Source organism: Dreissena polymorpha, chromosome 5 (assembly GCF_020536995.1).
Source record: "Dreissena polymorpha isolate Duluth1 chromosome 5, UMN_Dpol_1.0, whole genome shotgun sequence".
Taxonomy (NCBI): domain Eukaryota; kingdom Metazoa; phylum Mollusca; class Bivalvia; order Myida; family Dreissenidae; genus Dreissena; species Dreissena polymorpha.
Genome location: NC_068359.1, coordinates 61,403,115 through 61,419,479, shown reverse-complemented (window position 1 = coordinate 61,419,479; position 16,365 = coordinate 61,403,115). Strand labels below are relative to the sequence as shown.

The 16,365-nt window shown below is 38.4% G+C and overlaps 1 protein-coding gene and 1 pseudogene across 1 annotated transcript in view; both read right to left on the bottom strand.

Moving 5' to 3' along the window:
• The window catches only part of LOC127881098 (45 kDa calcium-binding protein-like), an 85,511-nt gene that overhangs the window by 13,260 nt on the left and 55,886 nt on the right, over nucleotides 1-16,365 (bottom strand). The gene's annotated exons all lie outside the window — the stretch shown is intronic.
• LOC127831274 (chymotrypsin-like serine proteinase) overlaps nucleotides 13,716-16,365 on the bottom strand; it is a 9,610-nt pseudogene continuing 6,960 nt past the window's right edge.

Sequence of the window (16,365 nt, the reverse complement as noted above, 5' to 3'; positions counted from 1 at the left end):
CAAATGTATGTACATTGTACATATATGTGTTGAGTAGGAGAATTACTCTGCTTTGTACATATTTGTATATATATTTGTTATAATTGTCCCACACATGATGTGTTGTCTTGTGCTGTTTGCCAATATAAACACTACAGGCCAACTCAGTGTAGTGTATAAAAATAGACCTGTTAAAATTTGAATAGATTGTTCATGCTAGCTTGCAAGGTGATATGCTAGTGTGATATTAACATTGAATTTTGTGGGATTTGCATAAAAACTTGTGTAGTATTTCTATACAAGTACAAATTGAAGACTGTAAGATTGTTTGTATGTGTGTGGCCCATGATTGAAAACATACTTTTGCATTTGATGCATGTCCGGATATTACAATTTAATATTTTGTTGTAAACATATGCTGTTTTATTTGAGAATATTTGTCATTTTTGGTGAAAAAGAGACCTCAAGATATCAAGTGCTAGTTGTTACACAATAACTGGAATTTCTAAGTGTACCTGTGTATTTGCACACATTTCTAGCTGCAAATATATTAAAATTGTAAATTGTTTCAAGATAAATATATTATTCAAAGGAGGTGCATTTGTTTTGAAAATATTAATTGATCAACACAAACTGGTCAATTGTTGCAACAGTGGTGCAGAACACAAGAGTTTATCAGTCACAAAATATCAGCAATAACAAATAACTACAGAAACTACATTGTTGCATTAATTTGGTGCAATACTTTGACAGTGGAGAAAAAACAACAAAAACAAATCATCTTTTCCTGGAAAATCCAACTATTTCTTGAAATACAGACTGCAAAATATATAAAAAGCTAAAATAGCAATCAATAACTGTAGACATTAGAAAAAAACAGTGATATTTTATCTGTATTATACACAGATAAGCAACTTACCAGAAAAAAAGTGTAATATTTCTGGATAAGTGAAATTTTGGAAAAAATTTAGAAATTATTTTTTGGCAATAATAGGAAGTGTTTGCATGCAGTAAGTAGATAGGCAATACATTTCGGTGATTTCCCCTCACATTAAAAGACATTTTTGGAATAAAAGTAGTAAAGAGGCCACTTAAGGATCAATAAGCATAAGCTGGCATTTATTGACATTAAAAGTGTGAATATTTATGTTGTTGTTTCATTAATCATGAGATAAATTGTTTGAGGCCATATTATCATTTAATGTACATTGTTTGATATATTTTGTAGTTGTTTTTATGCACATTGAGTTGAATATATAAATTGTACATTGAAGTGACACTTTAATAAAAAAGTGAATATTTGTGGATATCATTGACAATTATTCTAGTGCAACAACATTTGTGTGATTTGTGAATAGTAGTGACACGTATTTTAGTGCAAAATCAATTGTGTGATTTTGTTTGAATTAAGAGACACTTATGAAGTGCAAATTTAGTGAAAAATAAAAGAATAGACACTTATGAAAAGTGCTGTTTGTATATTTTAATAGTGTGACACTCAAATGAAGTGTTAATATTATTTTCATATTATGACAATTAGATAGCGAAGTATTTTGAATAAGATCAAGATGAGTGATACACCAGAACCCAGATTGACACATTTTATAATGAATTTAAAGGGATCACAAACTGATCCGGCTGCAGCCAAAGGAGCATCAGGTGGCGCGATGACTACCTTTTCTTCAGGTGATGGAACGTCGACCTCTAACAAAGGTGGCAGTATTTCTGCTTCTGCAACAGGTGGCGTTTTGGAGGGCGGCAAACTGAAAGTGAATTTTGTCCCGGTGCAACAACTGAAGGAGATTGTGGGCATATGAGATAACATCTCAAAACGCATGCACATGTTACGTTTATCTCAAGGAAATCTGAATGCGTATATGTTGAAGGAGGAATTTGGCGGGAAAATGACAACGGCTATGCTTAACCAACTGGACTTCGAGATGAATGATATGCTAATTGATAGACTTCCAGATCTTGAGTTTCCAAAACTTAAGCCAAAGAGGTTGGAAGATGCCTTCAGTTCAGGAACAGATACTGAAGATAAGCTTATTATTGCTGCAAAACAAAAATCTGGAAGCAAAGCCCATGTGGATGAAGTGTAGGAAGAGCCGGAAGAAACTGAGACAGTAGAGTCAGAAGAGGGTAGTACACCTGCAACTATTACTACACGACGCATAAAGAAGGTTTCTCACAAGAAAAAGCATAAACATAACAACACAACAGAAGATTCAGAAGATGAAAAAGAAGAGAATCCAAAAGCCAAATCTAAATGTTAGAAATTGTTTAAATTCAAAGAAAGGGAAAGTACAAAGAATAAAATTAAAAGATAACCCAAGAGAAAATCAGTACCTGAGGAAACTACAGATACATCAGAAACTCTTCAGACGAGGATGTATCTTTACGGAAGATGCCAAAGGGTTTGGATAGACATTTGCGGTTTGCTGGTTCCATTGATGGTAAAGGGGATTATTTTGACTCTTTTAAATTGAAGTTTAAGAGTAATGCAAAAGCTTTCAATTGGACCGAGGATGAATGCAGGTATTGCGTGTGTTGGAGCTTACAAGGTGATGCCGCTAAATATCATACTTTGATATCTTCCGGTACTGGTCGCCTCACTTACAGGCAGCTCATAAAGAAGTAAGAAACAAGGTTCGGAGGAAAGGAGTTAGTGGAGACAGCGCAAGCCCGATTCAACCAAGCGTGTCAAGAGTCAAACGAATCCCTTGAGGTGTGGGCAGATAGAGTACAGATGATATCTCTAAGAGCATTCAGTAAAGTATCTGAAAAATATGCTGCTTCGCAGGAAGTCAACCGCTTCTGTTTAGTACTCGAAAATAGAGAAGCATCAAAAGACGATTGTCTTAAACGTATCAAAACCATGGACGAAGCTAAAGATTACGTACATTACGATTTGAACATCAATAGTACAAACGTAAAGGCAAAGAGCTCGAGGCGTACTTCGACGCGAGATCCAGAGGAGGCGGTTAATGTTTTTGAAACAAGCATTAACAGGATTGATGAGAGTTTAAAGCAGATGCAAAGCCAATTTGACAAACAAATGACATTCAACAGGAGTGAAGGTACTGGTGGTAGAGCCAAAAGTGGTAATGGGCGTGGTATCAGTGGGCTCAACCAGATGGACAATAAGCCAAATAGGGGTGGATATGGTCGTAATGGAGGTTTCCAACCATGGAACAGTAACCGAAATCAAGCCGGTTATAGCAGAGGTGGTGGTTATAGAGGTCGATGTGGTGCAGGTCGTTCAACAGGAATAGGTGAAATAAATAATGGTTGGGGAGTTCAACAAGAAGCTGGTGAGAAACAGCCAGGCATCAATGATTGTTTCTTTTGAAGAGAGACTGGCCTTATAAGATCAGATTGCGAGAAGTGGAAAGCTACGCAAGAATGTTACGCATGCCATGAAATGGGGCATCGCAGAGCAGAATGTCATAATCGACAACCGCTAGGGCGTGGACAAAGAGGTTTAAACGGGCGGGGGTCGGGCAAGGGGGCCACTCCCGACTCGTAAATGCTGGCCCACAAACTATCAGAAAAAAGGGGGAAGTATTTCTTCCTCCAGGCGTGATGATTCAAAGATGGGGTATGAGAAAAATGGCGATAGTTATGGAAAAGAGAGGCATACTTCGTCTTTGAAACCTGTGGATAGAGGTAGAGGGCGTAATTTATCTATAGGAGAGACACGACCAAGATCTCGTAGGAATAGATCGGTTTAGCCAGTACGTTCAAGAAGAAGAGAGACGCGTTTCGTGAATGCAGAGACACAAACAGATGACAGTTCATCGGAGAGCGGGAGTAAGGCAAAGGGGATTGGTGTATCCCAAGTTGTCCCAGAAAACTCAAATATCGAAAAGAAAGAAGTCTTAATCCAACCAGATCCTGAGTTGGGAGAGGTTATGATTGTCAATCATCTGTCATCAGTATCCAAGTACAAACTATCAATTGAATTAAATGGTAAACCAGTGGAGGCCGTGGTGGACACAGGCGCCGATGTGACAATAATCTCAGAAGAGCTATTTAATAGCATGAAACGAAAACCAAAAGTAAAAAAACGGGTGACGTTAAATGCCACAGGAAAGAAAATGAAAATGAATGGCAGTGTGGTTGGACCAGTGAGGATGAAAATAGTATGAGGAGAACATTCATGTAGCACCGATCTCACAAGAGATGTTTCTAGGGTTTGACTTCATACAGGGAAGGTCTGTGTTGGACTATGTAAATGATACCTTCTGTATCGATGGGGAAGATGTACCCATGAATGTGGCAGTGACAAACGGTAAACCAAAAGTTTGCAGAGTAACCGTTAGTAAACGAAGTGTAATACCTCCAAATTCTGTGAAACATGTACAATGTAAACTTGACGGTGACATGTCTCAGTTTATTGAGGAAGTAGACAAGGGTCTGGATGTCCTGGTACCAAAAACTTTGCATGACAAAGGAAAGTATGCGACAATATGTGTGTTGAAGATATCGTGTCCTGAAGCAAGGGAAAATAGTCGCGAAAGCGTTTCCAATAGAGGCAGTGGTACCGATGACCAAAAACGTGGAGGATTACTTTGCGTAAACTGTTGAAGAAAACAGAAGACAGTCTGTAAATAACGTTCGCCTTAGTGACAAGGTGCCAGATCATTTAAAAGCAACTAGTAAGACAAGAGTCTAGTAAGGAGTTGTAAAGTGAACAGAGGGAGAAACTTGCGAATCTACTCATAACTTATGAGGATGTATTCGCCAAGAGCGAATTTGATCTAGGCACATGTACCGATTTGAGCATTCCATAGATACTGGGGAGGCGCGGCCTATCAAGCAGAGAATGCGGAGAACACCAGCATGTTTTGCTGGGGAGGAGGAACAACACCTGGAAAGATGTTGGATGCCGGAGTGATACAGGAGTCGGTATCGGAATGGGCTTTAGCGCCAGTGCTGATTAGAAAGTGGGTCCAAACTTGCTTAAAATACTCTAAAAATACAATAATTCGTGTATATCAAACAATAACATTTCTTCAAACAGAAACTACAAATAATGCGTTTAAAAAGTGATGGCGAGACTAATAAATTGTTAAGAAAACAACCACGGATACAGAGCAAGATCTTAAGCAATCTGTAGATAAGAGTTTGGATTTCCTTTACGGACGGGCTATGTTCTGGGAATAGAAAGAGCCCATTCCCGAGCGGCCTCCGTCGCACGTTCTCGATATGAACCTTCAAAGTCTCCAACGAAGTCTCTCCAGCGCAGCGCTACAAACCTCTCGCGGAACGGGATCTCGCGCAACTCCGTACATCGCGCTCCCAGCACAAGTTTTGTGACACGGACGCCGTCAACGCGTATGGCAACGTGGACGCCGTCTTTACGCCAGAACCTCCGGACGCCGTCACCCAGATCAGTCGGCTTAGGATACGAGAGTAGCTGAACAAGAAAAAGAAAGAAAATCTGAATATTGCGAGAAAGAACACTTCAAAATATTTAGAAGACAGCACCCACACGGATTTATCTCCTATTCCGTCAATAATTCACGTTGAGGGCATGGCAATAAAAGGGAATCTCAAAGCATTTGACACGATGTCGCTGTCCCGAAGTCCGGGGATTCAGATAGACCGACTATCGTTGGTGATGCAATTGCAGAAAGAAGTCATGTGCACCGACACCCAGCTCGAAAAATACGACGGACAGGAAGCGGAATACGACAACCTTAACTGTGATTAATCAACATATCCATGACGACGGTCCGCGCTTGAAGTGGAAACTCGGGGTCGTGGAACATCTGCTTCCGGGTAACGATAGATGTGTACGCACTGCAGTTCCAGCCAAGGAGTATCAACGCGCCCAATTACAAGACTTAATCCAATTGAGTGCCCATAGACACGTTTTGAATTTGTGATGTGATTTTGATTGCATTCGAAATAAGTGAAAAGGACATGTTCAGGATTGTATTTTCTTAAATGACATTCATGATCGAAAAGCGTGATTTAGAAATGATTTTTCTATTTACTTTGCTTTTAATGATAATTTACATAACAATTTGATGATTTTGTTAAACGTTATGTTGTTTCTATTTATTACTTTTCGCGGCCCCCAGAACGTTGAGAATATGCAACGTCATGCTTTGCCGCCATGGCGCGTTAACGTCGGCCGTCGATGACGGTGACGTCATTGTAATTGTTATTATTTAAATAGAGTGCATAAAGGATCGAACCGTTAAGACGCGTAGTACTTTCTAAGAAACTCCCTAATTATGGTGCCGTGACGAAAAATGACAATGAAACAAGATTTACAGAAACTATTGTCTATTCGGAATGGGAGTGGAGCAATCATCGCACATGAACTTGATGAATTACAGACTGCAAAAGATGAAAATGATCGTGACTCTATCGAACAAAACTTTACTTAGAAAAAATGAGTTGTGCTTAATATAGATAACTATTAAATGCCTTCAGCGCTTTGATTATTTCAAGGCCTAAACCGTCATTTTCTGCTTGCGTAATATCAAGCTATTTTAGCAGGCTATTTTTAATATAGTCACATATAGCAGAAGCTTCCTGAGATGTAAGAAAAAGACAAAGGACGTATTTTTGTGTGTCGGACAACTTATTGTATTAATTGGGCAATTATTATGAAAAAATCGAAAACAATAAAACGCCCGTAACCTTTTTACTCTAGTCAAATGCACCCAAATTAAGAAAAGATAGCGCATTTTTTAATAGTATAACGTAACCTCACAAGCGTTACAACCATTACATTGTTAAGACTATCTGGTCGAGTGACAGAGAGTTTCCTGTGCATGTACATAGCGGTAACACATTTTTTTCTGTGGCGCGAATATTTTAGACCAATCAAATCCTGTAATATTCCACCGTCATATACATGTTGTTCGGTTCAAACGGTGTAAGATGATGACCGGCGTCGTATCCTTTCAGAAGAATGGACCGATCGAAGCACCTTCAAGCTCCCGTCAAGGAAGGAATAAGTACACACAAAATACATGAATAGTTTTTCGGATGTACAGATCTATCCTATCGATTCACATTTCTTATTTATGCGTTATCTAATATATTATTTCCATAATTTTCAAGTGGGTTATATTAGTATTGCATATGCTACAGGAACATTGCATCGTGTGCTTTGTTAGCATTCACTAAATATGGATTGCTCATGAAATTAGAATAAAAGTGCTGACTGCTGCAAAAGGAAAATCTAACGTTATTAGTGATTTTCGAACACATAAGGTGCGTTTCATAGTTTCGTAGGAAAAGCCCAACTCTGAACTTGACCACTTTTAAAATAATAATGTTCGTACGAAGAATTTACTTTACAAGCATAATTAATTGAATGCACCAAAGTAAGCTAAATATTTAATAACATTCCAAGACCTATGGTGTTTACAGATTAAATAAATGTATTTGATTACGTAATCTAACAGAATAGGAAATAAGTTTATAGATCTAATACACATATTTTGATATTGATATTTCAACTGTGCAGCATTAAAGTATTCGTTCAAACGCTAAGAAAGATTTGTCGATTTAAAATCATTTAAAGCCACACACCTTATTTGGCATAGTTAAATTAAGTTTAAGTAAGAAACATATTTTATCTGTGACAATTATAATATATCTGGTGGTTACAAGGTAGAAATCCGTCTTTTTTGCGCTTAAAAACTTAAACATACTCGCGTTTGTCGAAATGGACGTATACGTCTAGAAATCTTACTTTTGGTTTTAAAAGCGGAAACGTTTAAAAAATAATAAATAATCTGCTAACTAGGCTATAGATTTAATTTCATCTGTGCCAATTAGAACATATCTGGTGGTTACAAGGTAGAAATCCGTCTTTTTGCGCTTTAAATCTTAAAAATAATCGCGTTTGTCGAAATTGACGTATACGTCTAGAAAATCCTACTTTCGGTTTTACAAGCGGTAACGTTTGAAAAATAATAAAATTCTTGCTAACTATGCTACAGATTTAATTTTATCTATACCGATTATAATATATATATATATAGTGGTTACAAGGTAGAAATCCGTCTTTTTGCGCTTTAAAACTTAAAGATAATCGCGTTTGTCGAAATGAATGGACGTATACGTCTAGAAATTCTACTTTCCGTTTCAAAAGCGGTACCGTTTGAAAAATAATAAAATACTTGTTAACTAGGCTATAGATTTTATAACAATATTGCACACTTTCAAATTGCATCTTTATGTATTGATAAACATGTATTTCATTTCAAGGTCAGATGCAAGGTGGGTGGCTTTAAGGTAGACATGTTAAATACAGTATTCTATGGTATTTTCTTTGTAAATTTTGAATGGGTGTGTTGTTTTAATTTACTATTTTTTCATTCTCCAGGTATATTTCTGGAAACTTCTGGCAGTAATATGCATCATGGCTAACGGAGTGCCCATTATTAAAATACTCAGTTTTAAAAGATGCAGATGTTTGTGTCCCATGTCTTTTTTTTCAAAGTCGGGAAAAGAAAGAACCTTCACAAATAAAAATCTTATAACTTATTAGAAAAACCTGTGTAATTATATTAAGCGGAACATAAAAAATAGCAACCATGTAAACTGTATGAAAATGGCTGAACACTTCTTAGACATCAATGCAGCGAAAAGCAAATCGATCTCTCGCTCATTGTCAGATGCTAGAGCTCTTACTATAGAAAACAGCATACACATAGAAGGGGAAATTGCAGGGACCCTTGTCTTGTCGGCCCAAGAGAACATTGAAATTAGGGGACACAACGTAAATTAATTTCATGGCATTTCTAAGACATAAAGCAAACACTGACACAATTCTCAAGACTCACTTAGACAAAAAAATGCCAAATACACATCGCCAGAAATTCAAAATGAAATTCTTACCATAGCTGCGAAACAAGTACAAGAAAGAATTCTTAACGCCTGCAATAGAGATCCATTCTTTTTGCTGATGAAGCAATTGATACCAGAAGACGCGAACAACTGTAACTGTGTGTAAGATTTGTTGACAAAAATGACAACGAGTTTTTATGTGCGAGAGGAGTTCCTGGGCTTTACATTGTGTAGATCGACAAAGGGAGAAATGTTGCTGTCGATACAGTTACCGTTCTAAAAGAAAACGGTTTACCTTTAGAAAAAAGCGTGCACGATGCTACGACGGCGCTGGAAATATGTCTGGGCGATTCAAGGGTTTCCAAGCAAGAATAAAAGAGCTTGCATCTTTAGCGAACAATGTTCACTGCAAGTCGCATTATTTTTATCTAGCCCTTGTTCACAGTTTCATGTAACGATCAGTTGGGACTAGATGCAAACACCAAAGAAGCTCTTAACGGGCGTACCAAACTGCAGAATTTGTGTGAGACTCGTAGCAGAGCAGATGCGTTGACAACCTTCAGACAGTCGTTCCCAGTGGCCGTCAACGCACTCGACTGTCTTCAAGACAACAATGACGAGAAGGCTGGCCAGTACCAAGAGTCGGAACATGCAGTTCTTCAAACCACACTTCAGCCATGCAAGTAAATTGCAATCTGTTGCCAAAACTGTTTATATGTTAAAAATGTTTTCAACGAAATGAATAGCTTATTGTTTGTTTTAAACTATGATAAGAAAAATCGCGTCTGTGCCCACTACTGGCCTTTATTACGGGTTGGTGGGTGTGCCCAGGACCCTCTAAAATGTGCCTTCACATCATAGGAGGTCTCGCTACGCCCCTGCAGGCTGTATGCGCACAGATATCCGATTGATGTTATTTCTAGACTTTTACTACAAGGGTCTGTGGTTCGAGCCCATTTGCGATGTTTTTTCCTTCTTTAATTTTATTCTTTTTTTCAATGTGGACATTTACCAATTAAACGCAATTATTGACAAACTTCAATACATGCCTAAATCTGTGAAAAGGTCCCTTTAATATGATGATTTTACCCCTGATCATGCTGATGTTTTTGCTTTCATTGTGTTTATGACGCCGTTCGATTTATATGTAATATAAGGGTCGCAATTTCGACCAGTTTATTGCAATGTCAGTGAGCCGTTTCACGTGCCTTTGAATGCTAAGGTTAGGTTTTTGACATGGAATCCTACGTTAAACGGGTATACACAAGCTGTCATCGCAGGATTAAACACGTGTTTAAAAACGAATTACGTGTCACAGACGACACCATCTGACTGATTGGAGTCTCTGAGCATAACACGAATCGCGATGAAAACAAATGGGATTTGTAGGCATAATTTGTTCGAGAAAAAGAATCATGCCGATTTTTCGAGCACTAAAAAACCGTTTCACGTGATAAGCAAAAACTAGCACGAACTATTCAAATTGTCTAAGATTAAACAGTGTGTACATATATGCGCAGACATAGATTAAAACCGCTACTCTGAGTTCGTCCAGTTCAAGTAAAAAAAAAAGACAAAACATGTTTGAGATGAAAGGCAGTATTGGCGACATTTAGCTGATGAATGTTATGATAGTGCCCGCTGATAAAAGAAGCGAAATTGCAAATCGATAGTATATTAACTACATGACAGACATTGTCATCTATTTATTTGCCACCAATAAGACACCTACAAGTGATAATGTTGAACATGTTTAAATGTTCTAGCAAAAGTTTGTTATCGTATGATGAGACTTAAGTGCACTATTATTGATATTTTCCTAAACGTTGCCACTAGTTATAATCCCATACCGCATAGGAGTTTGGATGGTTAATGTTAGCAAGACCAATCAAGTGAATGTGTGGCAACGTGTATACTTGAAGAAATAAAGCAAATCAAGCAGCTTACCATTGTTGTATAAAAAGGAGATCAACTTCGCGTCAGCTTTTGAATTAAGCCATTTCGGATAGTCCGTCAACATCACTTTACCAGTGGTGTATTTTAAGTGACGGGACTCTTGTTGAACAATCAATCCCGATGCCCAAGTTGAACGACTTGAAGGACGTTCATAGTTGGGTATTGTTTTATACCGATGAACACCAAAAGGTTAATTAGCTTAAGTAAGATGAACACAGCCTTTTGTTTTATAGAACGTATTGTAAAAACGTGGAATCGGAATAGATTCCAAACACACTTAACAATTAGATTAATAATTAATATCATTGACAAATAATAGGACAATTGATTCGTTTATCAATGCTCCAGTAAATTAGTGTCAAATTATATGATTGCATACATGCATAATCGCTACCAAGGAGAAAAAAGTTCAACATACCGAGATATAGTTTATGTACGTTTTATTAACATAAATAAAATGAAGTTGTGTTCGTGACTGTTGTTAATATCCTAATATTTCAGTAAGTCACTATGATGACAATTTATTAAAAAAAAATTGGTATTGCCACTAACATATTAACAGAATAATCCATGAAGGGAAAGTACTTTTTTTTCGAAGTGATCTTTTATTGCAAATCACTGATATATATGTGTAAGTATGTTGTTTCTTAATTAACAAAAGTCACACTATATTCAAACCTTTACAATCCGGAGTGATGTTTTGTTCGTTTTACTTAACATTATTCACACTGTTCTTGACGTATCATCTTTATTTTAAAGCAGCTTAAAAAAATATTTAAATGTTTATTACATATAATTTAAGTACCATATACAATTGATACGCAACTTATCTTCACTTAGAAATTAATAAGAAACATCTAAACTTTCTTAAGTATTCCAATAAACGATACTAAGTTGGTGAAGCGGTTCTTTTTACATTAAATTTAAATTAAATGAGACGCGTTCTGAGAAAATTTATGTGCATTAAGTGTCAATCTCATCCCAGATTATGGTATTTTTCGTTTAAAGGAAGTCACTTCTTTACGAAAATCCAGTTAAGGCGGAAAGTATCGTTCCAGATTCGCCTGTGCGAACTGCACAGGCTAATCTGGGACGACACTTTACGCACATATATTATATCCAGTTTTCGCAGAATGCGACTCTAATGATTTAGGTTGTCAGTAAAATTCCAAAGCAGTTTGTTAGACATTTAAAATCTAATGGAATAAGACTCGTTCGACTGAGCACTAATTCTTTAAATGCATCTGTCATACTAATGCACAATCATAACCATAAAAACACACTATTTTATCTCTGTTTATTTCAAACTGTATTTTGGCCGTGCTCTGTGGATAAGGGGGTTTAATTCATGTGCGAAAAGTGTCGTCTCAGATTACCCTGCGCAGTCCGCACAGGCTTATCAGGGAAGACACTTTCCGCCTAAACTGGATTTTTGCTAAAAAGAGACTTTCTTAAAACGAAAAATATCATAAAAGCGGAAAGTGTTGTCCGTGATTAGCCTGTGTGACTGCATTGAACCGCCTTTTCACAGAGCACGGCCCATTTCAACATAACAAAGCTCTGGCTATTTCGTCCTAGTAATACTCCTTCAATGCAACCTCGGTATAAATTTTCTGAATTCATTATATTATAATCAATATTACGAAAACATTGTTTTAATATAGAGAGTTGGTAGTGTCGTTTTTTTCTTAATTATCCCCACGCTTTTTGAAAAAAAGGTGGGGATATTGTGGTTATCTCCGCCGTCCGTCCGTCCGTCCGTCCGTCCGTCCGTCTGTCCGTCCGTCCGTCCGTCCTGGCCACTATCTCCTCCTACACTAAAAGCACTAGAACCTTGAAACTTACACACATGGTAGCTATGAGCATATGTGCGACCCTGCACTATTTGGAATTTTGATCTGACCCCTGGGTCAAAAGTTATAGCAGTTGGGGTGGGGCCGCGTCAGAAATTATCACTCATTTTTTTAGGTTATTTTACATTTACTTCTTTATTTCTACACCGATTCACTTCAAATTGATACTGGACCTCTCTTATGACAATACGGTCAATCTCAACCATGCATGGCCCCATTCCCAACCCTGGGGCGCCCCGCCCACATAGGCCACACCCACCAAAAATTTCCATTTACTATAATTTTTTCATTTCTACACGGATTCACTTCAAATTGATACTGAACTTTTGTTATGACATTAGGGTCAATCTCAACTATGCATGGCCCCAATCCCAACCCTGGGGCGCCCGCCCACATAGGCCACACCCAGCAAAAAATTCCATTTACTATAATTTTTTCATTTCTACACGGATTCACTTCAAATTGATACTGAACTTCTCTTATGACATTAGGGTCAATCTCAACTATGCATGGCCCCATAACCAACCCTGGGGCCCCGCCCACATAGACCACACCCACCCAAAATTGCCTTTACTATAATTTCTTCATTTCTACACCGATTCACTTCAAATTGATATTGAACTTCTCTTATGACAATACAGTCAATCTCAACTATGCATGGCCCCATTACCAACCCTGGGGCGCCCCGCCCACATAGACCACACCCACCCAAAATTGCCTTTTACTATAATTTCTTCATTTCTACACCGATTCACTTCAAATTGATACTGAACCTCTCTTATGACAATACGGTCAATCTCAACTATGCATGGCCCCATTACCAACCCTGGGGCACACCTAGGTCAAACATTCGGCGTGGGGATACGCGTCGGCCTCTGCCGCGCCATTTCTAGTTTTAGTCTGTTTTTATTTTAAGTAACTGGGTCTCTAAAGACATTTGCAACTCCAAACCAGAATAACTATACAATATTCTCTTGTAGGTTTACCTTTCTGTTTTGCACGTTTAACAATGTAAATACAGAAACCCAATGTTATATGGATGCATTCGTTTTATTGAGAGCTTTTCAAAATTTCACACATAAATCTATTCACCGGCATGCCCATTTAATTGCCCATGGTCGTGTCGAGCCACGCCCTGTACGTGGACACTCTGGCGTACACGCTAGGGTACGTGGTGCCACACCCAGACACGCCCCAGGAGGTCACACCGGCCAGCACGGGGTCGAGCCACGGAAACACACCATCGGGCCACCACTGCCACCCTGCAATCAAATTAGAAACAACTAGAACATAATGTTAAACCAAGACCACAAAACCCGTATGATAAATGAACAGTACTAATTAAAACATAAGAAATTGTGTGTTGACGTTGGTTAAACAAATTTACCTGGCAGGTGCCAGTGTTCCTGTTATTGATGCAGATGTAAACACTGCCAGTGTAATTCGTGCCCCAGGATGACGTGCACTCGCTGTGTGTCATGACGACACCGTCTGTCTCCTGTAGCTGATCGGGAATTTGTTTGTTCGGGTTAGTGCCTTCATTTAAAAAATCAGCATGTTGAAATTTGGTATAAAATCGGTTGGAAACAAAAATTGATATAGAAAATATATGGTTGGTGACTTTTTATATCATGTGATATCAGACGAGGCTGGTATTGCGCAAGAAACGGCGAGGGTTGTTAGACCTTACTAATATAAGCGACATTCCACAACCACAAAAAGTACTTTTTACAGCGGGCGGGACTAAACAAACATCAAACGCGACTAAGGTGCCGAAAGGGGATGTAATAACACTTTGAAATATTGTCGATCAACGTCTCCAATGCAAGTGTACACTAGTGGCATAATAACGTTTGTTCTTACCGGTGACTGTATGTCCCCATCCACTGATCTCGCATGTTTGGCGATCAAAGTTATCGCCCGCATCGGCCAGAGCAATGGCCTTGTTGGTTCCCGATAGGTCAGCATCAGAGGTCAGCTCTAGAAGGGCAAAATCGTTGGGATAGCCACCGCTTCCCGCGTTGTAGTTCGGATGCTTTAGTAGGTTATGAAATAGTAATTTATCGCTGTCTAAACATACAACATAGTTGTTTAGTAAACAACAAAGATATGAGCCGCGCTCAGATAAAACGGGGCTTAATGCATGTGTCAAAAGTGTAGTCCTTGCTTAAAGCCCCTGCGGACTGCACAGTATAAGCAGGGGAAACACATTCCGCCTTACCTGGAGTTTCGAGAAAAAAAGCCTCCTTTTTAACAAAGAATATAATAATAGAGGATAGTGTGGTCACTGAATAGCATTTGCGGACTGCACAGATTAATCTGGTACGATACATTACGCACATGCAATAAGTCCCGTTTTCAAAGATCTCGTCTTGTATAATAGGTGATATCTATATGACTTGTTTAGTAAAGATTATATTTGCAACATTATACAGCAATCTTTGCACCGGCACAACTGTGTGTGATATTCTTTAGTACGACATGATGTAATACTTTATTGTTTTGAACAATTCACCGGTTTTCAATTGTTAACATAACTGATCTTACCATGACAACCGTTCTGACGGCGTATGATTTCCTGTTGGGGTCTTACAAGAATCCGTCGGTCAGTACTACTTGGAGAGAGGACGCGCTGAAATTGGAAACTATTAAACGTTTTATATCTGCCGGGTTAAACATTTTTCTGTTGAAAAGATTTTTCTTTTTTGATGGTGCTGTAACGTGTTCACTCAAAAACATAGGTTTTGATTGTTAAATACTAGCACTGTGGATACAATAAATTCATAGATGAAAACACAATGACAATGCTACTTTGCCATCTGCAGTAGTTGGTCTACTTATAAATGAGACAACCTTGTCTAACAAACTTGGAGCCTTCCACACAGTGTGCGGCGGTCACAACTCATAACTCCTGACGATGGACCCTCCACAAGGTGGTACCAGTAACTCCACTGGAAGTTGTGTACCTTTGGAGCGATATCTGATGCGGATGTGACGCAATGGTCGTCGGACTTCCGTTGATGATCCGGGAAATCGTTTCTCCTACATTCTCATAAACCGGAAGGATTTTATTTTCAGTTAATTGATGGTGAGCAATTCATTGACTTTACATCAATGCGATTTAGAAAATATCCCCAAAAACTTGCATTATACTTGAACAAATGTTTTAACCTTAACACTTTATGATAATTGTATGCTGAATGATCAAATGCATGTACATAGTTTGTTAAAATATAATATTGTCATTACAATACAATAGACTAAGTAGTAGTATTTTACATTCACTTTCTAATGACATACCATTTGCCGAAGCAAGAAGGAAGACGAACGCAAGAAGATACCCAACCATGATGATGCTGTGTCTCAAAGCAAGTAGTGTGCCTGTGACGCTGGTTAGACTGGCGTTTCTCTACCCCTTATATAGGACGTGGTGACGCTGGTTAGACTGGCGTTTCTCTACCCCTTATATAGGACGTGGTGACGCTGGTTAGACTGGCGTTTCTCTACCCCTTATATAGGACGTGGTGACGCTGGTTAGACTGGCGTTTCTCTACCCCTTATATAGGACGTGGTGACGCTGGTTAGACTGGCGTTTCTCTACCCCTTATATAGGACGTGGTGACGCTGGTTAGACTGGCGTGTCTCTACCCCTTATATAGGACGTGAATATAGCATAACGTAAGCCTTAATGTTAACCTACCATGAGCATGCCGACATTTGGATATTATTAAATTTTATTTTTGGCATATTAATA